The 18,170-nt window shown below is 47.5% G+C and overlaps 1 protein-coding gene across 1 annotated transcript in view; it reads left to right on the top strand.

Moving 5' to 3' along the window:
• The window catches only part of TLL2 (tolloid like 2), a 121,568-nt gene that overhangs the window by 33,448 nt on the left and 69,950 nt on the right, over positions 1-18,170 (top strand). The window lies entirely within an intron of this gene.

Here is an 18,170-nt window from a genome sequence, read left to right as displayed (position 1 = left end):
GAAGGAAGGAGTGCCCAGAGAATAAGGTCTTGGTGACTTCTTTTCTCTAAGTAAATTGTACTTGACATTTTTGGGGTTCACAGACCTCTTTGAGAGTCTGATGAATATTATGAGCACTTCTCTGAGAAAAAAGGACACGCACGCACACACACAATTTTGCTTGGAATTTCAAGAGATTTAACTACTCCATGGATCCCAAGTTATGAAGCTCTTGTCCATGGTCTCCCTTTTCTGAGTGCTTCCGCACTCTTGGAAAGGTTCTCCTCATGTGGACACCCAGGCCCTGGCAGGACTGCAGTGCAGAGAGGCTTGGATGATGGAGTCAGGCAGGCCTGGGTTTGCCTCTCTGGCTCCATATTGATTAGCTGGGGAATTTAGGGTGACTCGTTCCCTATATGTAAAACAGGATATTAATGCCTGTCTTGCAGGGACGTTGAGAAGTGGGATAGGTAAAGCATTTATGCCAGGGTCTGACACCTGGGAAGCACCTGATAAATAATAGCTGCCATGGCCACACCTGTGCTGGCTTCTCTGCCTTCTCTTCTCTCTGGCCCACCTCTTTGTCTCAGACTCCACACTGCCAAATGCCCTAAATTCTTTTTTGTTGCTGTGTGTACTCCGCAGCACCTCCCTGGGGTCTCTGGAGCTGGGCCAGCACCACTGTGATCTGAGCAGGTCCTTGGGTTTAGACCCTACCCACCCAATTCCCTAGCCTTCCCTGGTCGTTCTGAGTCAAACTCCAGGATCACAAAGTTAGCCAGAGAGAGATCTGAAAATGGATTAGGTGCTGATTCTTCTCTAAGAACAACAAAAAGAATAATACTAGCTAGCATTTGCTGTTGGCCGAGTAGGTCTCACATACTTTAAATACGTGATCTCACTTAACCTTCACACAACACTTCTATATGGTGGGTACTGTTGCCAAAGATATAAAAGGTAATGTTCAGAGGTATGTAATGAACACAACCAATTACAGGCAGAGCCAAGATTGGGACTTAACTCTGATGTCAAAGGCCCTACTTTTGGCCTCTATGCTCCATTGCTTCTAGAAATAGCTGCTGGCATCAGCATCACTGCCAACACTGTCCCCTTGAGTTAGGGAGACTTGGTCTCCCCATCACCTCCCTTGAGAGGTGATGAAGAAAGATGTGGAAGAGTTCCACGCGCTTAGGGAGCTACACCTCATCATGCCCTCCGTTGACTCAGGTCGCATTCAGTGTGTGCCTTGCTGCATCCCCCAGCCTATTGCAGCCGTGACTTGTCTTTGGTCTTGGCTCATCCTTTTTCATTCCAGCATCAGGCTAGACACATGAAAGATGCCAGACAAACACTTATGGTCTGTGGATGGGGCTATGAGCCTCAGGAGTGCTCGGTGGCCTCCGTTCTTTCCTGCTCCTCTGCTCCCCCCAAGAGGCCAATTGGGGTTAGGACTGTTTGCTTGAATGCAGGATGCCTCAGACTCCAGCTGGGAGTGGGGACCAACAATGAAAGAAATGCTTAGGGGGTGGCACCCTCGGGCTGAGCGAGCCCTGATCACCTTGCAGGAAATGTCTGAAAAAGGCATCCTTTAGCCAAGTGGTCAATAGGTTATCTTTCCCGGGCCCTTCACATAGATTCCCAGATGGAAAATGCAGTCCTTAGGTCTTTGCCATGCCAGAGAGGGAGTGCCAGCATTCCTGCTCACTCCTCCAGGGCTCCTTTCATCCTTTCTTCCCCCAGACCTGCAGCCCCCACCCCAGCTGACTGCTCCAATCATCTCTGCCCTCCTATGAGAATTCTTCTTGGCTCCCGTGGTGGAGACCTTGATCTTTACTTGCTGAACTCCTGTTCTGGCATGTGTCTGCTTCACAGCTCTGCTGACCCTTTGACACCAACTGTCCCTCCCTCTTTCCTTCCTTCAGATAACAGATGTTAATCGGGTCCTCTTCTGTGCTCAGCACCAAGGATACAGCAGTACCCACTTTCTATCTTGCCATTTAAGAGATGGAGTTTTAGTGATGGATGTGATTATGGTCATGCTTTGGAGTGTGGGAGGAATGGGGCAGCCTGGAGGGCAGTACCTGGGATCAAAAGCCCCTGCTGGTATGGGGCGGCCACCAACCTCCCAGAGGAGGTGTGGTCCAGTAGGCAGAACCCCCACCTAGAGGGAAGGCCCCAGGTGACAGTTGTCATCCAGGCAGGAGTTGGTGTTGGGGGTCCAGCCTGGAGCACAGGGCCTGCCAGGGGGCAGAGCAGGGCCATTGGGTGGGCCAGGGTAGAGACCAAGGCAAATAACATTGGAGGGACCTTTACTAGAATTCATGGGGAGTTACAGTTTTGTGCTGTGAGTTCAAGAGAACAAGGCAAGGACCCCTGAACCTTCTGGGGTGTGGGTGTTAGGGAGGGCCTATAAGCTGGAGACTTGGCATGAAGACATGGGTCAGAAATTAGGCAGGAGCACACAGATCCAAACTGGGTCAAAGGTGAAGTGCTGTGGAGACCCTCCCGTGTTGAGTCTATACTCCCTATATCTCCCAACCTAGGATCGGACTGGCCACAGCGTTGGGGCAGGCTCAGCCCGCAGACCGCAGCTGGCAGCCGGTAGGGGAGAAGGACAGTGGGGCGGGAACTGGACAAGGCCTGGCAGCTATTCTGCCCATAAACTCTTCAATTTAGGAAGATGATTTGAGATGATAAAGAGGCATCTGATAAAATGCACATCTGTTCTTTGGGAAGGAAAAAAGAATGCAACATAAGGATTCTATCATCTCATTCCCTGGGGCCTCGTTCAGAGGCTGACTTATACCTTGGATTGAAGCCAGAGTTCACTGTGAACTTGAAGTGTTAGGAAAAGTAAATTCACCTTTAGGTTGATTTTTGTTATGACTGCATTTCTCAGAATTTGGGGAAACTGGGCTGGGAGTCCGCTTGGAGCCTGAGCTGGGTGAGTGAGGGGTGGTGAGCACCCTCAGGCATTCATCCAGGGAGCTGTAATCCTGGGCCCCTCATGGACCTCGAATCCGGGAGCCTGAGTCAAAATTGGGAGATAAGCTTGAGAAGCCAGGACAGACAGGATTTAGAACGTGGCATTGTAGGCAAAGTTCTCTCCGTTTCAACATACAGAATCCCATTCAAGATAGCTCAAGTGAAGAATTTACTTAAGAATATATTCTCTGGGCCACCTACACACAGAAGCTGGGGAGAGCCGGCCTCTTGGGGACTGGACTGGGAATTGGAGAGAGAGGAGCAAAGCTGGCTTCTCTTCTCAGGGATCATAAAATATCTCATTTTTGCTCTTGCCTCTTCTTGCAACTGACCCATCATGGCATGGCCACCATGCCTGAGTTCCCATCATGATCCTCAACTCAAGTGTCCCCTGCTGGGTGCCCGCAGTACCTCCCTAGGTAGGGGTACTGTGGAAATCCTAAGCGTAGAAGGAATCTCCCAGGGAGAGAGTATAACATGAGTTGACCACGGGTCTGACATCAGAACCCCGGGGAGGTAAGAGGAAGAGACATAGTTATGATGGAGGCAGGTGACAGGTCTGTGTCTGTGGCTCCAGAGAAGAATGAGTGATGGAGCAGCCTTCGGTTTGAAGAGCTGATTGGTGAGTGAAGACCCCCCAAGCATGGAGGTGTGGAAGCAGTCCCTTTCAGGTTAACTTGGTCTTGGGGCCAAGCCTGGGGACCTCACACCCACTTTGCCATTTCTGTTATTTCCATGGGAAAATACTTTATGAGTTCCCATCAGCCATCTTAATACATGGAATTTGGGAACACAGTCTCCTGAGAGCCAGGGACTGACTGCCTGTGTCAGATGAGGACCAAGTCGTTGCCTCCCAGTTTTGGCCGACAGAAAGATAATGCCTTACCTCTCAGGTTTTTCTTAGTCTGATTCCACTTTCACTGCCCTTTAACTGTGTATGCTTTTGTTTGTATTTATTGAATGGAATTCTCTGTTTCCTGTTTTTAACTTAAATGTTAGTTGATCTCTAAGGCAGAATGAAATGCAATAAACCATACTTAAAGCAATCTTACCTATGCTGCCTTCCAGTCAATTGTTCTAATATCAGTGGCCTAGATAGCAAAAATACTCCTCACTGTGACTTAAGAGAACCCTGTGGTGAATCCTTTTTGATAAATTAAAGGATGCTTTTATCCAGTAAGTAATCACCCCCTAAATATTTTAGTTTTCTTAAAGCTAAGCACCTTTGCTTTTGTATCTCTTGGCCTCTTCTAGATGTGTGCATTTTGGTACAGATGGAGACAGACCTGTGTCACAAATGCAGTTTACTACTCAAGTATTTTCTTTCTGGGCATGGTGATGAACTCATTTGTTCTTGGACAAAACCAGTGCCCCAGCCCTTCAGAGTTACCCACTGCACAACACACAGACCTTGGCCATGTCACTTCACTTCATGGGACATCCCTTTTCTTATCTGTAAAGGCTCTTTTCTTATCTATAAAAGCTCTAAGCTTCCTGAGGGCCAAGAATGAGTCTCCTGGTTCTTTTGCCAAAGATAATCCATAAATGTGTGGAGACTAAATGTGTGGTTTCTGCTACATGCACAGCTAATTAGAGAACCACTGTATCTTTGGCTTCTCCTTCATTGGATGCCTCATGGAACTTCAGAATGTTCTACTCAAATTGCATCGAACCTGGACCTTCCAGGGGCCCTCCAAGGGGCTCCCATATAGATTGGCAGAAATCTGGCAGTGGCCCCCTTTGCCCTATCTTAGAAAATGACAACAAACAGTGATAGGAGAGAGAAAGGAAAGCTGAGGCTGTCTCACAAGCATCAGTGACAAGTGGGCCACACCCTGCAAGCTGGAGATGCAGCTTGAGGGGCAGCAGGGGATGCCGCCGGTGTGAGTCTGGGATGAGACTCCTCTCCCCCTTCCATTGTGCTAACCTGCGGCTGATGTGTGGCATGGCTGGAGCAAAGTCACATTTCTTCTGGGGCTGTTCACATCGAGGTCTGCGGGTCATTACATCTGTGGCTTCCAAGGAGGTCCAGAGAGAGGAGGTGACAATGGTGGTAGAGTTGCCAGTGGAATCTCACCCTGCATTCTTCTGGTCATCTTCTTTCTCTTTGGTGTCATTTAATGAGCTGTTTGTCCGCAAACTGTGAGAGAAAAGCTGTGCTGGTCTTGGCGCTGAGCCTCTAACTCGCTTCCATTGGTCCTTGCTTTCTGCTTCCCGGGTTCTCTGCCAGCCTCCTGCACCCCTAGCCCTGGGCTGCTGTTGCCTGAGGAAGGAGATCCTGTCTTTCCTGACACTGGCACCCCCTAGAGGCATGGCTTTCCCATTCTCTCTGCAGCCCAGAGGCCCTAAGCGGTCAGCCCACCAGCCAAATCTGGTCTGCAGATGTGTTTTGTTTGTTTTGTAGTGCTCACAGTTTTAAACTTACTGCCAACATTTTAAAAAATCAGATTTCTCATAAAAATCCAGAACTCTGGCTTCTCTTGAAAAGTTGGGAGATCTGGCCATGCTGGTCCAGCATTTCCACATGGCAACAATCAATGGAGTTGCATAATGATGGGTTGAACTCTGGGGGAGCACGTGCCCTGCGGTTGGCCACAGACCCCACTACCCCTATTTATCTCTCATACCCAGCCTCTTTCACTCCGATGTGTTGCTCGCCTGGCCTCCTAGCTCCAGGCATCTGAGTTTGCATGTCAGGCCAGTGGGGAAAGGACACCATCTTTGGACCCTAAATCAGGTCCCATGGCACTGGCCATGCGGCTTCTCTCTTCTCTGTCGAGGGAGGAGGGTCAGAACGTCAACTACCACCTGGTTATCTGACAGAAGATCCTTCTTCTGGAGGCTCTTTTCTTCTCTTCCTTGAACTTTCAGTCTCTGGCACCTCCTTGTAATACAGCATGCCATGTCCTGGGCTCTGCATGGCACTGGGGAAAAAAGCACAAAAAAGGCAAACAGGGTACTCAGTGTGTTGGGGGGGGTAGTTTATGGCCCAGCAAATGCATTGGCATCGGAACAGATTCTTTTTGAGCTAGTGAATCAGTGCGACAGGACCATTCATAGATATTAACCTCTCTGAAACAAAGGGGCCATCACCGTTCACTGACATGGGGCCATCACCCAGAAAAACCCTAGTCACTTTAACCTCTGTTTACCTATATTATCTTTTTAAGGTGGAGCCCTTGCTCTGCAGTTCTCCTTGAACTGAGCTGACTTCTGTCCAGAAAGGTCAAAGACAGGCTATGGAATTCCGTGACCCTCTTTCTGCTTCTCTCCTCCAGGTCTTTGGAGACGGTTTGGGTTGGTCTTCCTTTCTTTGATTTCCTGAGTTCCTTGCTACTGTTTCTGTGACCCAGTTCATGGGGCTTGCCCTTGGAGATTACCACTACAGACTATCATCTGTAAATCTTGATTGGTCATTTGGTCATCTGTGCAAAGGCCAAGTGGTAAAACCCTCCTAAGATTTTCTATGAGGACACGTGTGCCTCTTCTGAAGAACTTTTTACCGCATAGTGAGAATCCTAACCCTTGAGTCCAGGTGACCTTTTCTTCATTATCTGGGGGTTTCCCTTCATTCTTTTCTCCTGTCACACAAGGAGACAAAGACCAAAGACTCAAGGTTAGATCCTCCCAGCTCTGTTGCATACCAGCTGGTGACCACAGATCAAGGGCTTTACCTCATCGAGCCTCAGTTTCCTCATCTGTAAAATGGGGACAACAATAACAATACCTTGGCCCACACAGGTGCAGTGAATATTGGCTGGGATAATATATGCAAACATTAGCCAACCCAGTTCAGTCCAACTCAGATGCACATATTTGTTAAGCATCTGTTACAAACACTGCACGGTGGAAATATACAGGATATTGTCTGTGTCCTCAGGGAGTTAAGTGTCTTATTAGGGAAAACAGCCTTGGTTCACAAATACTATGGGCATGGTATGATCGGGCCCAGGAGCTTCTTGAAAGGAAGGCTTACCTCTGGTCTCTTTTTCTATCTCTGGCCCTTGGTACAATGCCTGGCACAGAGAGGTGCCCCATAAGAGTTTGTTAAATGAGGGAACAAATGAACGAATGAATGAGTAAAAGGCCATGAGGGAGATGTAAATGAAGCACAGAAAAGGAGGATGCCTTTGTAAAAGAAGTAGAGTTGGGCCTCGAAGGATTTGGGCTAGGGTTGCAGTTGGAAGGGTCGTGCATTGCAGGTGGAAGGCAGAGCCTGAATGCAGTCATAGGAGGGGGAGCTTAGCAGCAAGAACCAAGGGGTTCAGGGTGGCTGGCAGGTGGGGGAGAGAAGCTGGAAGGACACATTGGGATCACACTCTGGTGGGACTTGGGCTGAGGGCTTAGGACACTCTCCCGTAAGCTGTCCTCTTTCCTGCCCCAGGGCCCGCAAAGTCTTTGCCCCTCCCCATCTGCCTTTCCCTCAAGCTCCACCACCCCTTCTCTGGGTCGCACCCAAATGGCTAAATCTTTTCCTTTTCTCCCAGCCTGGGCTGTGAGCTCTTTGACTGAGCCACCCCTCCCTCTCCCCCTAATTTCTGAATAATAATCTCAACACCGTCTACTTCATATTCTTTCCTGGTCGTCTGGGGATGTTTCCTCTATCACATAGTGTGTGTTTTTGTAAGTAGTGTTAGTGTTTGCGCCTTATTCATCTATATGTCTTCTTATGTTAGTTTCTTTATGTAGTTTAATATTTGGTGAGCTGCATCCTTCCCCCTTGCCCTTGCTCTTTGTGTTTTAGAAATGTCTTGGATAACCTCACTTGTTTATTCTTCTAGGTGAATTTAAGGGTTGCTTTCCTACAAAACTCCAAGAGGATCCCAACAAAATCTTCTTAGAATTTGAGTCACGGTTGCATTAAACCCATAACTTCATTTGGACAAACTGACACATTTATATTACTTACTCAATCCACCCAGGAACATGGAATGTCTCTTCTTCACTTACTATAATTTTTACAAATTGCAATAAAATGTGTAATTCTCCTATTGCAGTTATACACATTTCCTGTTAGAGTTACCCCAAATCTCTTATGTTGACCGTTCTGGTGGGTTGTCCGTAATGCTCTTTTCCGCTGGCATATTTCAGCATGGTGACCACGAAAGGGAGTGCCTTTATCACATCTCAGAGCAGAGGAAGGCTTTCCTCCACCCCCCTTCTCATATCCAGCTGCACCCTGAACAATGATTGCGCCATCACCTAAAGAGCTCACCTAGGCACTCTCTTCTCCATTGCTGTGGCCCGCCCACTTCAGGATGTCATCACTCCTTGCTGGGAGACCAACCTCAATGTCCAGTGTGTTCTTTCCTCCCTTCCTCCCTCTGTTCCAGGCCCATCCCAGGCCTGGGGTTACGTCACTGAAGGAGTTGGAGCTTTGTGTTTTAGAGAGTGTCATGGATGCAGGCAGTTAACATGCAAACACAGAAACAAGATCATTGCTGATAATGTTCAGTGAGCCCTGAAAGGAATAAATGGGGACTGGAGGAGGTTCTTCCACAAACTTCCTTTTATGCATTCAGCTTATAAGCCCAAAGATTGGCCCTCAGCATCTCAAAGAAGGATTTAATTGGTGCCCCATAATGCTCTTTGGTTCTTGCTGCCTCACCAGCAGCCTCGAACACTGTGGATCTGAATTTCTACCCCCATGCCTCTCTAGTGCCCCACTGCTGTCACACCTGACCACTCCCTGCTTTAGAAGCACACCTCTTCAGAAGCTTCTAGAAATTTATGTATAGGAGAAGCCCTAAATAGCCCTTTATTATAGAGGCCATCAGTGGAGGCACATGGGCTTAAGATTGCATCTGGGTTTTGCCTCTTACTATCTGGGTTTTGTGAAGGAGGGTGAGTTGTTTAGAGTCAGTAGTAATAGTCGTAATAGTAGTAATAGCTAACTCAGTGAGTGCCGATTTGGGGCCAGGCATTGTTCTATGCCTTGCATGTATTATCCCTCTTAATCTTTATAACAACCCTATGAGGTGAATCCTCCTTCTGTGGATGAGGCCACTGAAGGAGAAAGAGGTTAAATGACTTGTTTGAGGTCCCACAGCTAGTCAGTAGCGAAGCTAAGACTTTGCCGGTAAGCACTCTGACTCTGGACCTTGCACCGTAGGGTCTATCTAGCAAACCACCTGATTTGCCTGAACCTCAGATACACCGAGATCAGGTTGGTAGTAGGTAGGCTGTTACATTTGTGCTCCCTTGACAAACCTCACCTGGCACAGTCATTCGCTGGTACCATCCTCTCCTTCAGTGACTCTGGGCTCAGCCCAAAGCGACTTGCTTTGGCCAATGGGAGACTAGAAAGCATGATGTAAGCGGAGGCTTTTACAAAGCACTGGCACATTGGGACTCATCGTTTTGGAAGGCTGCCTCTTGGAAGCATTCTGCGGTTAGGAAGCCCAAGAGGGCTGTGTGTAGAGGCCGCATGGAAGAGAGCCAAGGCCCCAGGCTTATGGCTCCACGTGAGCCATTGTAGCCATCCCTCAGCCATTTGAGCTATCCCAACTAAGACCCCAGACACTGTGGAGCAGACAAGCCAACGCCATTTGTTCTTTGCTGCCATTCTTGGCCCACAGAATCAGAAGCAAGCATAAAATGGTTATTTTAAGCCATTCAGTTGAGAGGGATAGTTTGTTATGCAGCAATAAGTGATGGAAACAGCCTTCGAAGAAGCCAAGGCCAGGCTGGGTATGAAAGGTGTGGGCCAAGTGACAAGAGTGCCTGGAGTCCAGGCTCAGGAGAGTGCTGGAAGTTTGAAGCCAGGTGAGCAACAGGTACTTCTGCTTTGAGAACACACCTAAGGAAGAGATCTTTTGAGAACACAGGTACTTCTCTTTGAGAAGAGATCTGACATGGCCGTAACAATAATCAGGGACCAGGAAAAATGCAGGTGCAGGCATTCAAGATAGGGGGAGGGTCCAATGCCAAGCAAAATGGATGTTTGACTGGAGGCTCTGGGAAGGCAGCACTCAAATCTGCATGATTAAGAAGCCTCCCATGAGCTTCTGCCTGGGGCAGGCGCAAATTCTGAGGCCTCACCAGCCAGTGCTTGGACACAGGTGGGAGCCAGGTAACTGGCTGGAGAAGGGAGGGCCAGACCTCAGAATTGCCCACCCAACACTGTCTCAGGGAAGGTTCTGACAGGCCCTCTCACCTTCTCAGCCATGAGGTTTCCTGGCCTCCATCTTGGCAAGGTGTGGACTCATTACTTTTTCTTTCCATGGTCAGAACAGAGAAAAATGATGGGACCACAACTTTTCCGTCTGCATAAACACGGCTGTTTCTTGCATTCCCAGTGGAGAAAGGTTTTCCAGGCAGCTGCCTGTGTGTGTGCGTTATGTGTGTATATGTGTGTATGCATGTGCACTACAAAGTGCAGAGCACGTGTTCATAGGTGAGTATGTGCTGTAATCTTTTTTTTTTTTTTTTTTGGAAATCCCTTTATTTCCTGATTGTAAAAGTAATCTGTTGAGCACAATTTGGAAATTACACAAAGTATGTAAGAAAATAAAATTCACCCCCAAATTGCCAACCAGAGATAATCACAATGGGTATTGTGGGTATGTCCACCCAGCACTTCCCTCCCATCTTTTTTGGATCTGCTTTTTCAGAAAAGATGGGATCATACCCAGTTCTATTGGAATCACCCTGGGCATTATTTCCTTATCTGTGTTTTGACTTAAGATATGACCATTTTTCCCAGCTGGTAAACTTCCTTCTAAAACAGTTTATGAAGTTACATAGTGTTCCCTTTATATAATATTTCACTTTAGCCCCCGCCTCCCGTTGAGGGGTGTAGTTATTACAGTCTTTATTATAAAAATGTTGAGATGAACAGTCTTTGTCTTTACGGCCAATCAGTTCCTTAGTGCCAATATCTAGAAGTCATATTATTGGGTCAAAGTCATCTTACTGCCTATTTTGGTACACCTTGCTAAATTACCTCATAAAATGTTGCCAATTTATATTCCTCCTCCACCAGCAGTGTATAAGAATTCCCTTTTTATTATACACTTGCTGATATTAAATCATTTCATTAACACATGTTGGCAATGGTCTTTTAACTCATTTTCCCTTTCCCTTCTGTAGCATTTGAAATTTGGCATAGATATAAAATTTACTTGGCACTGAATTGCTTAGGATTACACATTGATTACCATAGTGGTTGACTAGTTCATTCCTAATTCAGCCTGTCGAGGGGGCTTGGCCTCTTTTTTTTTTTTTTTTTTCTAATGAATAATTAAAACCTCAGCTCAGCAGGTGTTTCTTGCACTGACGGAGAGGAGGTGTGCAGATACTTCACCCGTCTGCCTTGCCTGAGATGCTCGCTGATACCGCACTTGTACAGGTGTGGGGTAGAGGGCACGGGTTAGGAGCGTGGATTCTGGAGTCAGACAGGCCAGACTTGGAATGCAAATTCAGTCACTTACCAGCTGGGTGACCTCGAACAACTTACTCATGACCCTTCATTTTCTCTTCTGTAAAAGAGGAATAATATTACTTATTCATGGGATTGCTGTGCGTATTACATATGACCAAAGGGCATGGCAAAGTAAGACTGCTTAAGACATAGCTGTGAGGATAACACTCCAAAGCCCTGTACAAGCTGGCTGTGCGTTCCTCAGGCACCAGTGCCCGCCATGCTGCCCTCAGCCCTGGCTCCGGCCATGCGGCACTCACTTTCCTTCCCCAGGACATTGTCACTTGCTGGGTTTTTGTTTGTTTACTTGTTTTTGCTTTTTTGGTTTTGTTTTGCCTGTTTTGCTAGAATACTGTCCCTAGATGGATGTCCCCTTTTCATCATTTAGGGTCTCAGGCCAAATGCCATCTGCTCAGAGAGGCCTCCCCTGGGCTCCCATCCCCCCACTGCTCTTTCTTAAAACTGTTGTAATTTCTTCAAAATGCTTAATCCTGCTGTGCAACAATCTCATTGTTTATTGTTGATTTTTATCCTCTGCGCCAGAGCCATGAAGGCACCATATAGGTAGGTCCTGTGTGTCCTGTGTTCAGGAACCCGGCACAGTGCTACCCCAAGCAGACACTCAACCAATGTTTACTGAGTTATTGAGTTATTGAGTTACTAGTAATGAAGTGGTTTGTAGGAGCTTGTGCTGGAGACCTTTTTTTTTATTAGAACAAAGCAATGCAGATGCATGATAGGTTTACCTCTGGCGGGCCAGAGCTGTAAATACAGGTGTCTTCAAAGTGAGTAAATGGACAGCAGAGGTAGTCCTGACCCGGTTACTTTAGCGTGTGATGTATATGAAAGGATTCGACACCAGACCATCTGGAGAGAATCTCAGTCTCTCTTCTCAATGGCTGTGTCATCAGTGATATCTTACCTGCTCTAAGCCTCAGTTGCCCTGCGTGTAAAATGGGAACGATATCCACTTCAGAGGGTTAGCTTGAGGATGAAACAGGTTAACGTAGGTGTGTACCTGCAAATAGTCAACACTTTAAAAATGGTAGTTATTCTGGTGTTTAAGAAAACCAAGGACTAAAAAATGTTAGGCTCTACAAATGAGTGATAGAAGGAATAATTAATATAAAGCTTTGTTTATAATTAGCATATTAATGAATATTGGTTCATACTCACTATGCATGAGCATATATTCAATAGAGCAATACTGATCTATGGAACAAGACTGTCCTCTTGGGCTTTGGACAAGCCCATCTCTTTCTGCCTAGATGTCTTTGGATGTATATAGTTAATATTTCATTAATTATGGTGGAGGAGTGTTGTGTATACATCAATGTCTCATATGATGCATATAATTAAGCTACTTTTTGTTGGGAACGGAAGAAAATTGGGCTTTTCCAAAGAAAAGCAGCTTGCTCCCAAAGTTGCTAACAGATTGCTTCTTAATTGAACTTGGGAGGTGAATTATATGGTGAATTAGAAAAAAGAACAACTCTGAATTTAGTGAATTGTTCCATAAAGGAAACTGTGGGATTGAATTGCAAATGCTGGATAGAAACATTTCAGCCTGGCCCCATGCATCATGGGCCGTTGACCTCTGCTGTGTTTCAGTGAGAGCGTGAACAGGCCTGTAGCTCTCTTTTCAAGGCCTGGAGGGCATTCTTTCCCAGAGACCAGCTGTAAGCCTGGGTTTCTTATGCAAAGGAGACGTTTGAATAAGCCCCTGTGACTAATGAAATCTACAAGGTCTTTGCATATCCTCTCACTAAAGAGGTAATTAACCAAAGATCAAATATGAGCATTTATACATATTTTTTTCCAAATATTTTTTGTCTTGCGATTACACCCGAGGAAGAATATATCCCCACACCCTAAATGCCCCCTCCCGCACTGTCCCCAATCTTTGTGTCAGGCTGTATTTCTCTTCCCTGTTCTGTGGTACCCATGCCTGCAGTTTCAACCACAGTCACACCTGTCTTACTCATTTGCTAGCTTTTACTGAAAGAGAGCAACATTTCTCATTGATTTAGATGTGAGAAGCGACTTTTTTAAATGTTTGATGTCTGTTTCCAGCCCCACGTCTTTCATTACCGGTAATCTTGGGGAGTAAGAGTTTAGTTGTAAGAAAATATCATGAAATGAGACTGCCTCTCACAGGTTCTCTGAGTAGTCACTCTCAACCTTGGCTGTACCTTAGAATCATCTGAAGAGCTTTTGAAAATCCCAAGGCCCAGCCCAGGCCCAGACTGGTTAAATAAGAAAGCCCCTGGTTGGTGGGACCCAGGCATCAGTATTTTTCTTCCTAAAACTTTTTTTTTTTAACATTTATTCATTTTTGAGAGTGAGAGAGACAGAGCATGAGTGGAGGAGGGGCAGAGAGAGTGGGAGATACAGAATCAGAGGCAGGCTCCAGGCTCTGAGCTCTCAGCACAGAGCCCGACGTGGGGCTCGAACCTACGGACCACAAGATCATGACCTGAGCTGAAGTCAGATGCTCAACTGACTGAACCACCCAGGCGCCCCATCAGTATTTTTCTAAAAAGTTCCCCAGGTGATCCCAAATCGCACTGAAGGTTGAAAACCATTGTTCTGAGAATATCTGTTTTCCTCTCCCCATAAAAGCTGATGAAGACAAATTTTCCCATCAGTTAAGCTGCATTAGAAATGATTGAGTCCTCTCTCTCTTTTTTTTTTTAAATGTTTATTTATTTTTGAGAGAGAGAAACAGAGTGTGAGCAGGAGAGGGTCACAGAGAGAGAGAGGGAGACAGAATCTGAAGCGGGCTCCAGGCTCTGAGCAATCAGCACAGAGCCCGATGCGGGGCTCGAACTCATGAACAGTGAGATCAGACCTGAGCCGAAGTCGGATGCTTAACTGACTGAGCCACCCAGGTGCCCCAATTGAGTTCTCTTTTTAAGCACTGCCTGCCTGACTTATCTATCCATCCATCTCATATTTTATTGAGTGTCTGCTATGTGCCAGGCACAGTGCTGGGTGTTCATTGTTGGACAAGACAAGATCCCTTTCTTTGAAATGCCAGAAACTAGAAACCAAACTGAGGGATCAGCTGAGTGGACAGGAGGTGCTGATACCTTGTGGTAAGGGATGTGAATCAGCCCAGGCTGTGACTGCACAGAGCAGAGTGCTTGAAACTTGGGAGAAGCAGTGGGTCAGTGTCCCAGAAGAAGCAGTGTCCCTGCTGACACTTGAAGCACCAGTTGGATTTGGCCGGGTGAAGAGGTGGGTGTGGCTGAAGACAATAGAAATCAAGGTGCTGTAGGTAGCTTGGGGTGGCTGGGTAGGGGTGGGGAAAGTAGCAGCCTCAAGGCCCCAGGTGGAGGAGGCAGGCAGGGCCTTGTCACAGGGGCCAGGCAATCCTTTCAGGAATTAGAACTCATCCCAAAGGCAGTGGGGAGCCTCAGGAAGGGTTTCATCAGGGGGAGTGGCCAAACCACATTATCTCCAGGTGGATCCCAGGCTTAGCTGTTCTGGAAGCATGAGATTTGCTGCCCTTTTGAGAAAAAAAGACACTCTCTAGTCTCTTGCTGGTAAGGATGACAGAGGGGGGATTTGTGTTCTTAACTGCCCATGGCTCCAAGCTCTCATAGGCCTCCTGGAAAATGCCGTGGGTCCCTTGGGACCCTTCCCCAGGCTCTCCCAGGCACCCCACTTGTTCTTTCTGGTCCTGAGGCTGAGGGGAAGAAGCACAGGTTTGGGGGTCAGATTGGCCCCACCTCCAGCTATCACCATTGCTAACCATCTCCGTACCCTCAAGACAAGCAAGTCACTTCACCTCTTGGAGCCTTGTTTCCTCGTCTGTAAAGTGGGGATGTTTATGGTCCTTTTGTCATTGTGTCTTTTTGAGGCTAGAATTACAAAACACAATACAAGAAACTCATTTATTTTTTAAAATTTTTTTTTTCAACGTTTATTTATTTTGGGGACAGAGAGAGACAGAGCATGAACGGGGGAGGGGCAGAGAGAGAGGGAGACACAGAATCGGAAACAGGCTCCAGGCTCTGAGCCATCAGCCCAGAGCCCGACGCGGGGCTCGAACTCCCGGACCGCGAGATCGTGACCTGGCTGAAGTCGGACGCTTAGCCGACTGCGCCACCCAGGCGCCCCAAGAAACTCATTTAGCACTGTTCTTAGGGCATGGTCAGCTCCATAACTGCCACTTAGGAAACACTGATTCTTTCCCCCTCTATCTACTTGGGGGGGAGGGGGCACCCGCTCTGCCCTCAACTCCAGAGCTTTTGCTCCTATTATAGCTCCAAGCGCCTGGAGGCCAATGGATCAGAAGTCCTTGACCCCCACCCTCCTCTGCCTGATGCAGAGCTGAATATCAGTCTCTCCTGGCTTTTGTTCCCTCAAACACAGCCTACAGCTAACCTTGAACCCAGACTGTGCTTATAGGTTATTTATTTATTTATTTATTTATTTATGGCCTCCCTCCACCCCTTTCGCAAGAGCCAAGCATGTTTAAACTTTCCATCCCTTCATGCTGGGGTAGTGCTATGTGGAATCTCCTTTCAAATGCCAGCCCCTGAGTCCCCCTCCTGACCACTACTAATAACCCTGGTCATATTCAAAGTCGGTGCAGTTACAAAGCCCTTTCGTGTCCCCTGGCTGTCATCTAGATCCCTCAGAATGAAAGCCAGTTCCTCAAAATGCCCCCACATGAGCTAACCCTCCAGACCCTCCCCTGCCCGCTGGCCTCATTGCCTGCGACTCTGCCCTTCACAAATCATCCCGCCTCCCTACCGCCAAGCACACTCCCACCCCAGGGCCTTTGCCCCTGTTGCTTTTTCAATTTGGAATGTTCTTCCCCAGATTGTCTGTGGACTCTCTCCTTCACTTTCCTCAGGCTTCTGCTTTTCTACCTCATATGAAACAACCCCTTATCCCTAGTGCCCACTGTTCCCCTCACCCTCATTTATTTTCTTCACAGTGCGTATCGGCAACTGACTTAAATACTTAGTTGCCTATTTTTTTGTTTTCTCCCCTACCCTCCATCAGAATATAATTTCCATGAGGTCAGGGTAGAGTTTGTTCCGTGTTGTATCCTGAGCAGCAGAAACAGCATCTGGCGTGTAGCAGGTGTCGGATAAATATTTGTTGAATGAGTTAGTGCCTAAACAAACCCATTACCTCATTTGGTCTTCAAAACAAACAGCCCATTTGACAGATGAAGAATACAAACGCCCAAGGTCTTATCCGCAGTTACGCAGTCAAGACTAAGCTAGTCCTAGATCTTTGGCTTCAGCCTCTTCTTCACTCCACACATGCCACATTCCTGTGCTGGCCAGCGATTTTCATACCATCAGGATTTCCCCTGACCTTTAGCCCGAGAGGAAATGATATCGCAACTGGAAGAATACCCAGAGGGCTGGGAGCTGGCAGCGAATGCACCGGCAGCTGCAGGGAGTGTGTGAGTGGATTCCGAGTTGGCCAGAAAGGCAGCAGAATGAACAGGACGAAGGCACACAAAAATGTCAGCGCACGTCTGGTCCACTGCCGGTGTCATAGTCAGGAGAGGGAAAGAGGCGGTCTGCATGGTGGACCACAGGGTCGTCTCCCTTGCTTGTTCAGGGCCAGGTCATTAGATTGCGTGTTTGGGACCCTACCTCGAGCATTGTTGGACGCCTGTGAGCTGTGGGGCACAGCAAAGATCATCAGGTTTCCTACCAGGAGACTGTGTCCTGAGCCCCCAGCTTCCCTGATGGGCTGGCAACCCCGGGCTAAGCATTTTGTGTCTCAGTTTTCTCCTCTGGAAAATGGGGTTCCTTTCTGCCACAGAAGGTTCTAATCAGGGTCAAAGGAGATATGGGGAAACTGCTTTGCAAGCTGCAAATTTCTAAACAAATGCAGGAAACAATTTTGCCCAAGTAGATTGTCCTGTAGTCGCTTTGATGTGGTTTCATATATATAATAGTCTCTCCTGGGCATAGGCTTTGCCCTCATATCTGCTCCCTGGTGTCACAGCCCACTGAGTTTCGCAACTCCTAAATGTAGGAGTCACTAGGGGCCCCTCTCAGTCCCTCGTATCTAGTTCATCAGCCTCCCTGTTTCCCTGTCTGCAACTATATCCCTATGGATCCAGCCTCCCTCTCTGTCGTGTTCCCCCTTGCCCACCACTGTCAGCCCCTCCACGTGGCAAGCTCATTCCCCATCCAGATTCTTTCCTGATCCTGGCCCAGACTTCTATGTCAGTTTCTTTGACTCCAGTGGTCAGAGAAGGCCCTTTCTGAGCAACTGCCCCAACTATGCTCTACCACATACCGCCTTTGACCTTCAGGTTTTCTGAACCTACAACGATTGTGGCCTTTTGTTTTCTTACTTTGTGTTTATCGTCCAGCCACCCATGTCACCCGTCTGTCTTGTTCACTGCTGGATCACCTGGTGCCTGGCGATCGCCTGGTGCACACAATTTCGGCTCACTGTGGGTCTAATAATATTTGCTGATTGACCACGTTCCTGGTGAGGACAGGTGTGAACGAGGTTTATACCCAATGGCCACTAGCAAACAAATACAAGCATCACTGTTCTTGACCAAGGCCATGTCTGCGGAGTCTAATACATGAAGTTAGCAAAAGGGATTTCTTTTTTTTATGTTTATTTTTTTTATGTTGAGAGAGAGAGAGTGCGCACATGTGAGTGCAGGGTGAGGGGGCAGACAGAGAGAGGGAAAGAATCCTAAACAGGCTCCGAGTCATCAGGGTAGAGCCCACCTCAGGGCTCAATCTCAGGAACCACGAGATCATGACCTGAGCTGAAATCAAGA

Source organism: Lynx rufus, unplaced genomic scaffold (assembly GCF_022079265.1).
Source record: "Lynx rufus isolate CCGP_SWC_20201006 ecotype Redwood Valley unplaced genomic scaffold, mLynRuf1.p SCAF_11, whole genome shotgun sequence".
In the NCBI taxonomy this organism is placed as follows: domain Eukaryota; kingdom Metazoa; phylum Chordata; class Mammalia; order Carnivora; family Felidae; genus Lynx; species Lynx rufus.
This window is presented reverse-complemented; position numbering and strand designations above follow the sequence as displayed.